The sequence below is a fragment of the Vipera ursinii genome (assembly GCF_947247035.1).
Source record: "Vipera ursinii genome assembly, chromosome: 13".
NCBI classification, from domain to species: domain Eukaryota; kingdom Metazoa; phylum Chordata; class Lepidosauria; order Squamata; family Viperidae; genus Vipera; species Vipera ursinii.
Window position 1 is genome coordinate 12,828,937 of NC_139526.1, and position 11,715 is coordinate 12,840,651.

The window sequence follows — 11,715 nt, forward strand, 5'->3', positions numbered from 1 at the left end:
GTTGTTAAACGAAGCCCTGCCATTGGCAAGTTAATAACACGGTCCTTAAATAACACGGCTTCCCCCATTGACTTAGAAGGTGATCACATGAACCCAGGACGTGTCATAAATATGACCCAGTTACCAAGGGTCCAAATTCTGACCATGTGACCATAGCGATGTCGCAGTTGGGTCGTCAGTGTGAAAAGCCCTCACAAGACCCTTTTTTCCGTGCCGTTGTAACTTTGAACAACCACTACATGAACTGTTGTAAGTCGGAGATTATCTGTACATTGGTTGTTTTTTTTAAAGCCGCCCAGAGCTTGAGCGGGCAGCCATTCAAATTTTCTTAAATAAATATAGAAATAAACTTACTTCCTGAACCTCCCGGGAATATAGATCAGCCTTTTAGATTCTGTGGCTTGGATTTTAGTGGCCACTAGCTCCTGCCATTATGTCCAAGGATGATGGGTGGTGGAATCTAAGCCCAGGAGAGCCTCTGGCTCCTTAGTCCCCCTCAATATCATCTGAAGCTTTTCATCTGGATTAAGTATGAGTGGTTTGAAGAGTTACAGTATGCTTGAAAGCAGAAGGAGGCGTGTGAAAAATAACACCGTATTTTGAATCCGCGTATCAGTGTTAAATATAATGCTCCTTTGCTGCTTCGTACAACGCACTCATTCTATCAAGCCTCTTTAACATTCTGTCAACCATCTCCCCTGTTAGGAGGTTTAATTTTCTCCAATGAGAAAGTAATTTGGTAAGAAAACTCGGCAGCCTGACAATTAAAAAACAAACAAAACATTTTTGTATTAATTTGAAAGCTGCGACTGTGGAATTTGAGGCGGTGTGATTGACTTTGCTAATCGCCCTGCTTCTTGCATCCTATTAGAGCCAAGGCACGCCACCCCAATCATTTTACACAATAAAAAACAACGGGAATTACTCTTGCCGTTGCAAAACTAGCTTGGTTTCAAATTTAAAAAGATGGTGTGTCATGTACACCGAGAAAGTTGGGTTAACACAAGTACAACACAATCCGAAAGCTTGGAAGACTCCCATCTCTGGTCCCAGTGACCGACCCAGACTGGATTCCAGTTTAAAATGGGGAAATCTTTGGGCAAGCAAGCTTTTAGATCCAACTGAGCTTTGGAAAAGTTATAATCGGGTAGTCCTCAATTTGCAACCATTTCTCTCTTTGGTGACCATTCAAAGTTAACAACGGCGCTGAAAAATGTGACTTCAAACCGTTCTCAGACTTAGCGACCGTCACAGCATCCCCACAATCGCCTGGTCAAAATTGGCCTGTACTTACGACTGTACAGCGTTATAAGGATCCAGCGTCCCAGGATCACGTGATCACCATTTGCGACCATCCCAGCCGGCTTCTGGCGATCAGCAAAGTCAATGGGGGAAGCCTTATTTGCTTAACAACCCCAAGATTCGCTTAACAACTGCAGCGATTCACAGTAGCAAAGTAGGTCATAAAATTGAACACGCAAGGAAAATGGTGGTCTCAGTTGTCATAAATCGAGGATTCCCTGTACAGGCATAAGGAGGAATATTCTGTTTCCCTATGGACTTTTTTTTTTCCTGTTAAAGCCTCTTTCTTTGCTGGTATCACATTTGTCACTGGCCATTCTTTGATTTTTAAAAATTCCTTTGTGAAGCCTGTCTGGAGGGTTAATGAGTTAATGTTGTGTCAAGTGCTCTGAAAATTACAACTCCTTACAGGCTCTTTGAAGGGACGCGGTGGCTCAGTGGGTTAGGATGCTGAGCTTGTCGATCAGATGGTCGGCAGTTTGGCGGGTCGAATCCCGAGTGCCGCGTAGCAGAGTGAGCGCCTGTTACTCGTCCCAGCTTCTGCCAACCTAGCAGTTTGAAAGCACGTAAAAAATGCAGGTAGAAAAATAGGGACCACTACGGTGGGAAGGGAACAGCGTTCCGTGCGCCTTTGGTGTCTAGTGCCGGCCACATGACCATGGAGACGTCCTCGGACAAGCGCTGGCTCTTCGGCTTTGAAACAGAGATGAGCACTGGCCCCTAGAGTCGGAAACGACTAGCACGCATGTGCAGGGGAACCTTTACCTTTACAGGCTCTTTAGGGGTGGGGGCAGAGTGCTGCGTTGAATACACAAGAAATCTGCAGTTTGTCTACTTTTGATGCCAAGGTTTTCAAGCCCGCTGCACCTTTCCCTTCTTTCAATTCCCCTGCTATGCAGAGGATGACAAACGCTGCGCAAAAAAAAAAAATCCCCAAAGAAGAGATTTTGTTTTAGATGGAAATAATAGTAATCATTATCCTTATCAGCACATCTTGAAATATATTAAACTGGCAAGCCTGTCTTCCCCCACCGATTGGAGGACATTGATATGCTGCAGAAATGGGGGTGAAATTTTACACAGTGGCGTCAATACCACAACTTCCCTACAGGCAATGAACCAAAAGGTTTTTTTTAAAATTGATTTAACAAAGGAAATTTGAACGAGAGAGACTTGAATTTATGCCCGTGCATATCATAGCAACTGTTAGATGGCAGCAGAGAGATTCTGAGGACCTGAACCCTCCACTGCCATCTAGTGGTTTTCTGTTTTCTTGCAGCCTAGATGTGACAGCTGCAATATAATACACAGCCCTCGATATTTGGTGATGAATGCCGAATATTGATACAGTATTATCTTTATCTTTATTAGACTTATATACCGCCCTTCTCCCGTAGGACTCAGGGCAGTTCACAAGGTTTTTAAAATAACTATACAACAATTACAAAAATTAAGAACAGTTAAAATGATTATATTTAGACCTTGAATAAATATAAAAATATAAAACCCCAATTAAAATCCAATTAAAACCCCAATTAATACTCTCAGTCCAGGCCAGAAAGCTCAAAGAGCCAAGGCTTCAGGTCCCGGCGGAATGAGCGAAGGTCAGGGGCAGTCCTAAGCTCTACGGGCAGCTGGTTCCAAAGGGCAGGCGCACCCACAGAGAAGGCCCTCCCCCTGGGTGTTATCCGCCCGCAATCTTTTATGCAATTCCTATTATATGTCGTCATGCAGGTTTTTAAAGAAGAGACTGGACCGTCACTTGTCTGAAACGGTGTAGGGTCCTGCTTGAGCAGGGGTTTGGACTAGAAGACCTCCAAGGTCCCTTCCAGCTCCGATTGATTGAATTAATAATTGATAAGATTAATTAATTGATTAATTAATCGATTAATTAATTAGTGCAGGTTCGCGTCCCACCAGGTTCAAGGTTGACTCAGCCTTCCATCCTTCCGAGGTAGGTAAAATGAGGACCCAGATTGTTGGGGGCAATTAAGCTGACTTTGTAATAATGCCGCTTGGGGGTGTGTGTGTGAAAGCCCTAATAAGCAGGCCTATACATAGAATGAAGGCTACTGCTAAGCTTGTAAGCCGCCCTGAGTCTTCGGAGAAAGGCGGGATATAAATGGAATTAAAATAAATAAATAAAAAATAAACCCGATGAGAGCTAATGAATAGATTATTTAACAAACCACGATTGGCTGTCTTCACCTAGCAAGCTAGGCCAAGCAGCATATTTGGGCTATGTTCACAAGATAAACCATAATTTGCTCCTTCCTAGCTCTTCAGCAAGTCACCATTGATTGCATTTGTGCCAGCCACTGAGCCATAAACCGGTTCACAAACCACAGTGTCTCATTCAGACAACAGACTAAGATGAAACCACAGAGAAATAAGTTCAGATTAGAGACTGGGAAGAATTTCCGGGTGACAACACCTGTCAACCAGCGGAATAGGTTGCTTCGTTGGATGGCGTGTTCCCCTTCATTAGCTGTCAACGGAACAAGCCATCATTTCTCTGAGATACTTTACAGATACTTTACAAATACTGCACTGAGCAAGAGACTGGACTAGATGACCTCTGAGATACCCTTCCAGTTTATGATTCTATGAAAGCCAAAGAAACCACATTTTCAATGGGCGTAGGACCCAATTGTACGGCCTACAACTGAAAAACTAGGAAAAAGACCCACAAGTACATGAGAAAGAAGAACAAATCTTGTAACATTCTACACTGGTAGTCCTTGACGTACAACCACAATCGACCTCACAATTTGTGCTGCAAAGTAAAACAGTTTTAAAGTGAATTTTGCCTCATTTTATGACCTTTCTTACCACAGTTATTAAGGGAGTCACTGCAGTTGTTAAGTTAGCGGCACGGTTGTTAAGTGGATCTGGCTTCCCCATTGGCTTTGCTTGTCAGAAAGTCGCAAAAGGGGATCACAAGATGCCAGGACGCTGCGACCGTCATAAATATGAGTCAGTGGCCAAACGGCTGAATTTTGCTCACATGACCACGGGGAGGCTGCAACGGTCGTTAAGTGTGCAAAACGGTCCTAAGTCACTTTTTTTTTAAGTGCTATTGTAACTTTGGTCAAAGACTACCAGTACATGCTGGGGAGGGGGGTGGGGAAAGATACTCTTGTTTGAGTAAATTCACTTCCTTGGCCATCTGTGCTCATCTAGAAAAATCTTAAAACTCATAAAACGTGATAAAAAAAGAAGCCAAATGAGGTTACAACGACAGTGATGTATTAGCTTTAAAAATGCAGCTTACTTTGTCTGATAACCACATAAAAAGTCTACTGAAAACCAAAGTTGGGAGACTTAATTCTGGGCCAAAGACAAAAAAAAATCTGCTTCACACACAGGGGTTTGCAATTTGCATTCCTGACAAGCACCTGCAGTGGCAATCCAGAAGCTTCTGTAGGCCACCCTCCTGGTGAGGAATTGTGTAATTGGTCACACCGACACGTCCTTGTGAGAAAACCTTGAAGCAACTTCCACCTCTCCAGGGAAGGCAAAACAACTCTCCTGGTGAGTAATTTTGTGGATTGTTTTTGTAGTACTTAACTTGGAATGATTAAAACAAACAAACGTAACTTGAGAGGAGGGAAAGACATTTACTGTAGGGTTCTTGATATGTCTATAGCCCGCCATGTGTTTTTTTTTTTTGAGATGTGTTGGAAAGTTTTGCTTGTCACAGTTCAAACATTTTTCTCTAAAGCGTGCATTCCTCCCCCCCCCAACAAAATGCAGTAAAGTGTATCTTTGTTCTGTGTTGTATCTGTTGCCAGTAGTAAATACACAAAGGGGCTGTTTCATTACTGAGCAATGAAATTTCTCTGGACTTGCAAGGTGTTTGTACTTCAGTGTCTCTGGAGAATGTGCCTGACTCTTAGATACATATATTGTTTCCTTCAGTTGTGTAGTTTGGAGACCAATCACTTTTGGGGTGTCTAAAAGTCAGGGCTGTCCAACCTTGGTGACTTTTAAGACTTGTGGACTTCAACTCCCAGAATTCCAGGAGTCGAAGTCCACAGGTCTGAAAGTTGCCAAGATTGGACACCCCTGTTCTAAACTAAGAGGCTGGCTGGGGAATTCTGGGAGTCGAAGTCCACAGGTCTGAAAGACGCCAAGGTTGGGACACCCCTGCTCTAAATTAAGAGGCTAGCTAGGGAATTCTGGGAGTCGAAGTGCACAGGTCTGAAAGAGGCCAAGGTTGGGACACCCCTGCTCTAAATTAAGAGGCTACCTAGGGAATTCTGGGAGTCGAAGTGCACAGGTCTGACAGTTGCCAAGATTGGACACCCCTGTTCTAAACTAAGAGGCTGGCTGGGGGATTCTGGGAGTTGAAGTCCACAGGTCTGAAAGTCGCCAAGGTTGGACGCCCCTGATCGAAGTTGATCCTTTGAGGGAATTAATACAAACTGCAATGAAATATTGCAGAATTTTCTCATTGATTCAGTTTGCTAGTCAGCCTGCCCCACAAGTGGGTATTTTCGTCAGGGGTCTTCAAACTTGGCCCTTTTATGACTTGTGGACTTCAACTCCCAGAATTCCTCAGCCAGGCACGCTGAAGTCCACAAATCAGGGTCAAGTTTGAATACCCCTGCCCTAAACCAAGAACAACAAGAGGCAGTTCTTCCAAGCTGGCTATTGTTTTCACACCTGCGGCCAAAATCTTGCCAGGCTGAGCACTCTACTCTCTGCATCTACAATAGACAGGTAGTCCTCGACTTGCGACAGTTCGTTTAGTGACCAAAGTTACAACAGCGCTGAAAAAAAAGTGACTTATGACCATTTTTTCACACTGAACGACCGTTGCAGCACACCCAGGCTCACAAGGTCAAGCTTCAGATGCTTCACTCGTCGTTACGACGGTTGCTGTGTCCCGGGGGGTCACGTGATCCTCTTTTGTGGCCTTCGGACGAGCAAAATCCACGGGGAAGCCAGGTTCATTTAGCAGCCGTGTGGCTTATTTAACGACTGCAGGGGTTCACTTAACAAGTGTGGCAAGAAAGATCGTAAAACGGGGCAGAACTCGCTTAAGGACAGTCTCGCTTAGCAGTGGAAGTGTCAGCCGTAAGTCGTAAGTGTAGGATTAGCTGTAGTCTGTGAGCTATTAAGGAGAGGCTGTCTTTGCCCTCTTTCTCTCACACATGACATCCGGAGTGAGTTGCCCCTGACTCCTGTGGATTGCTCCCTCCTGGGGGTCCACCTCCCCTTTAAATTCCACCACAATTTAATTTCTTCTCTCCAATAAAACAAAAACAAAATGGGCCCTTAACGTGGCTCCTGGGTGTGAAACTGGGGGCGCCCCACCCATATATAAACTGGGGCATCCCACCAGGCTCAAGGTTGACTCAGCCTTCCATCCTTCCGAGGTAGGTAAAAGGAGGACCCAGATTGTTGGGGGCAATTAAGCTGACTTTGTAATAATGCCGCTTGGGGTGTGTGTGAAAGTATTTGTTCAATCTCTTCTTACAAACCTCCAGTGTTAGAGCACCCACAGCTTTTGAACACAAGTCATTCCACTGATCGATTGTTCTCACTGTTGGGAAATTTCTCCTTATTTTTAGATTGGTTCTCTCCTTATTAGTTTCCATCCGTGGTTTCTTGTCCTGTCTCTAGGTGCTTTTGGAGAATAGCTTGACCAATCCCCTCTTCTTTATGGCAGCCCTTTAGATATTGGAACTTTGCTATCACGTTAACCCTAGTCCTTCTTTTCATCAAACTAGACTGTTCTTAACCACCTTCCTAAAGAGACTGGAGGCTGAATCATATGAAGAACAGTTGAGGGAGCTATGTATGTGTAGCCTATCGAAGAGAAGGATTAGGAGAGACGTGTTAACTGTCTTCCAGTACTTGAGGAGCTGTCACAGAGAAAAGGGGATTGATTGATTCTCCAAGCACCAGAGGGCAAGGCAAGAAGCAATGGTGGAAGCTTGTCAAAGAGAGGTCCAACCTAGTATTAAGTAGAAATCTTTTTGACAGTGAGAACAATTAATCATCCCACCAGGCTCAAGGTTGACTCAGCCTTCCATCCTTCCGAGGTAGGTAAAATGAGGACCCACATTGTTGGGGGCAATTAAGCTGACTTTGTAATAATGCCGCTTGGGGTGTGTGTGAAAGCCCTAATAAGCAGGCATATACATAGAATGAAGGCTACTGCTAAGCTTGTAAGCCGCCCTGAGTCTTCGGAGAAGGGCGGGATATAAATGGAATTAAAATATATATATATATATTACCTCCATGAACTTGGAAGATACGCAATGCTCTCATCCTTTCCCATTAAGCCTGCCCGAGCTCCGATGACCTCAAGGTGGCCATTCTTGAGAAAACAAATTACACAGTCCAATTAGATCACCGAAAAAAACCCCGACAGGAGCTGCAATTCCTTAGCAGGTTCAACACTTATTTTCTCATGGATTAAACATAGATAAAGGCTATTTGTCACCCCTATTAACTAATTGCCGGTTTCTGTGCTGCCAAAGTGAGCACAATTAATTGTTAATTAACTGTTCAGTGCAAAGACTCCGGGTCAAACCTAACCTCTATTAATATCTGGCCATTAAAGAAAATTTCGGCCGCCTGCTTTCTCTTGGCTGGTTCCATTAAAAAAAAAATAATCTTCTCTGTCAAGGCAGGAGGATGGGTTAAGAAATTCCTTTGTCCTTGAGTTGCTGTGGGACGGTGGGTTGTTGTTGTTGTTGTTTTTACTATTGATTGATAGATATAAAGGTAGCCGTCAACGTATGACCACAACTGTTGCTCAGCGAGACAGTTGTTAAGTGAGTTTTGCCCCATTTTGTGACCTTTGTTACCATGGTTACCAAGGCGAATCACAGCAGTTGTTAAGTTAGTAACACGGTTGTTAACTGAATCTGGCTTCCCCGTGGACTTTGCTTGTCGGAAGGTCGCAAATGGGGATCACGTGACACCCCCCCCCAGGACACGGCAACTGTCATAAATACCAGTCAGTTGCCAAGCACCTGAATTTTGATCATGTGACCCTGGGGATGCTGCGACGGTCGTAAAAATGGTCGCTTTTTCCAGTGCTGTTGTAACTTTGAACAATCACTGAGCCAACGGTTGTAAGTCAAGGACTATCTACACCTAGAAATTATGGTCACTACGATCACTTTGTAAATATAATAATAATAATAATAATAATAATAATAATAATAATAATAATAATAATAATAATAATAATAATAATAGTAATAATAATAATAGTAGTAGTAGTAGTAATAGTAATAGTAATAGTAATAGTAATAATATAAAGTTTGAAGGGACCTTGGAGGTCATCTAGTCCAACCCCCTGCTCAGGCAGGAAACCCTATACCATTTCAGACAAATGGCTGTCCAGTCTCTTCTTAAAAACTTCCAGGCTTGGAGCATTCACCGCTTCTGGAGGCAGGTGGTTCCACTGGTTAATTGTTCTCACTGTCAGGAAATTTCTCCTTAATTCCAGGTTGCTTCTCTGTTTCCTGTGGCTAGAGCAATTTTTCCGCCTTTGTCTTTGACCTATCAGCTCATCAACCTTATTTCCAACCCACTGTGACTATCCCATCCATGTCTACTGTCACTTACTACCTGAATGGGCTATCGGAGTTAATTGAAAGGGTGGAACAGGAGCCAGTATTTTAAATTTACTGGTGTAGAAAAATGGAATTTTTTCCCCCCCAACTGGGAAGTCAGATCATTTTTCCAAGAGAGCAGGAGACATCTTGACAGCCTTGAGACGGAGGTAATGAGCTTAGGTTGTGAAGCTGGAAGGGAACTAACAAGAAGGAAGATGTGGGAAAAGATGGTGTTATTAGGAGACAGCTCCTGCTTAATGACATCATGGTGGGCCAAGCAATTATTGTGGAGACCGCTGACTGCAGTGTGACAGACAAATTATTCAAAGAACAAGTACAGGTCCTGTCTCCCTAGGAACAATAATAATAAAAAATCCTTTCCCCCCTACCCCCAATATGTCAGGACTTTGTTTAAATTAACACTCTGTTGTTCATCTAATGTTAACTGCCTCTTGACTCGTGATAATGACTCTACCGTTTCTTAATTGACAAGGAAACTCTTCCAAAGATTCCTGTTCCAAAATTTTAAATAAACTGTGGATAAGCAAAAGCTGGTTTCTTGTTAGTTAGGTCCCAGAAAGAAATTCTAGGCGTGATGCACAGTCCAAAAACAAAACGCAAACACAAACAAACAAACGAGAATGTTTTCTTTTTAAAATGCTTGACATATATTTACTGGCATTTCTGCATCTGTGGTATTTAAAATTGCATTCTACGTTGCCATAAAGAAAATTTGCATACTTTCTACCTGTACTAGGCCAACTATTTATTTTAGATGATATTGATTTTGCATTTCGTGTATTCACATCTTCTGGACATTTATTTTATATGCATTTCTGTGCACTTTCAAATCAGACTAAAACAGAACGTTTGGGGGTAAATTGTGGTTGTAAGTTTCTACTTGTAGAAGAAACCTGTAAGGGGAGTACAAACCAGGAGAATATCTCGCAACAAGATCATATTTTTGCAGAAAAACCAATCTCTTTGCAAATGAAAAGCTTAGTTTCATGGTTTCCTTTTTTTTATTAAAGAGTTTTACATAAAAAGATTTTACAATACATCCCCAAATCCCACCCACCCCAAACCACCCCCCTTCCCCCCCACTTCCCAGAGCTAAATACAGGGTTATAGTTATAATAATCATATTCTAACTAAAGATTATCCATAATATAAAATTAACCAAATTCATAATGTGCTTTAACTCCCCTTTAACATAGATACATACAAAGTGCTAACACTAAAATTAATAACAATATCCCTCTAAAATCTACCGTACTCATAAGCTAAATGGAACTTTTTAGTCCCATATTTATTCTGAATATAATCTATCCATCCCCTCCAAACTGAAATATATCTTTCTTGTGAATGATCTTTCAAATAAGCAGAAATTTTAGACATTTCTGCAAGAGTCGAAACTTTAAACATCCATTCTTCTATAGTGTTTCATGGTTTCCTGAGTTTATATAATCTTTGATGAATGTTTTGTGATATAAGGTCGGTGAACTTACTGTTATGTCCTTGCCATAGAAATAATAAATTTTGTCCTGTTCTTCCTAAAATCAAATCTATCGGCAAACATGTCTCCACATATTGGATGTGTTTGAGCTTACTGCCTTGGTGGAGCAGTGGGCTAATGCCTCCTTAAGTAACACCAACTGCCTGCAATTAGTGCAGGTTCGAGTCCCACCAGGCTCAAGGTTGACTCAGCCTTCCATCCTTCCAAGGTAGGTAAAATGAGGACCCAGATTGTTGGGGGGCAATTAAGCTGACTTTGTAATAATGCCGCTTGGGGTGTGTGTGAAAGCCCTAACAAGCAGGCATATACATAGAATGAAGGCTACTGCTAAGCTTGTAAGCCGCCCTGAGTCTTCGGAGAAGGGCGGGATATAAATGGAATTAAAATAAAAAAATAAAATAAAAGGGAGATGGACTTGTCTTACCCACTTACCCAAAAGCTATTCCCCATACCAACTTACTTTTTAATGACTTGCTCTGCAATTTTTGTAAACATTGAAGAACACTACTTTTAAAGTTTAAAAACAAAAGCGAAAAGGTGCCTTGGACGGCAGTATACTTTTTCATTCAGTTGAGTGTTAAACTGTCAGGCACAAAGAACCAGGACCGCACATTAAGTTCCAGTTAAGATTAATTATCTTTCGTGTCTTTATAGAAGAATCTAGTCAACCAATGGTCAGAACTAGACTGGTGGTAGATAAGAATCAACAGAATTCAAGAGGGGTTGAACTTAGACTGCTTGTGGGAATGTAATGAGTCCGGGTTGATTCCTCTCTTAACTCCACCCCGGGTCCTGCTTGCTCTTCTCTTAGATGAATAGAACGAACTTGGATAGCATGCTAAAAATTGTAATTAGATTTTCTGAAAGATCACTGGAGAATATAATTCCCCAAAACAAATTGGTCTGGTTTTCCCCTGAAAAAAGCTCAGCACACTGCAGGAGTACGGTTTTTTTCCTGCCTAAAGAAGCAAAAAGATACATTTGACTTTCAAGACAAAAAATCTTTAACATATAGGCTGACTTGTGATACCCACTAAAGTACCTCTGCTTTAGCATTTATTTATTTTTTTAATGCATGTGGTGGTGGGGAGTGGGAGGTGAGGGAAACAAATGAAGACCTGTCAAATTTTGCATGCACAAGGAATATTCTCATTATCTTTGCAAGGCAAACAAATGGGTTGTTTTCCCCAGTCAGACAGGATGTTTGATGCATGAAATGAAGCCTTATTTTCTCCCTTCCCACAGAGTTCTTTGGACTTTCTATTAAAAACAGGCTGTTACAACTTATCCTTACTCTCCTCTAGCATTAAGTTG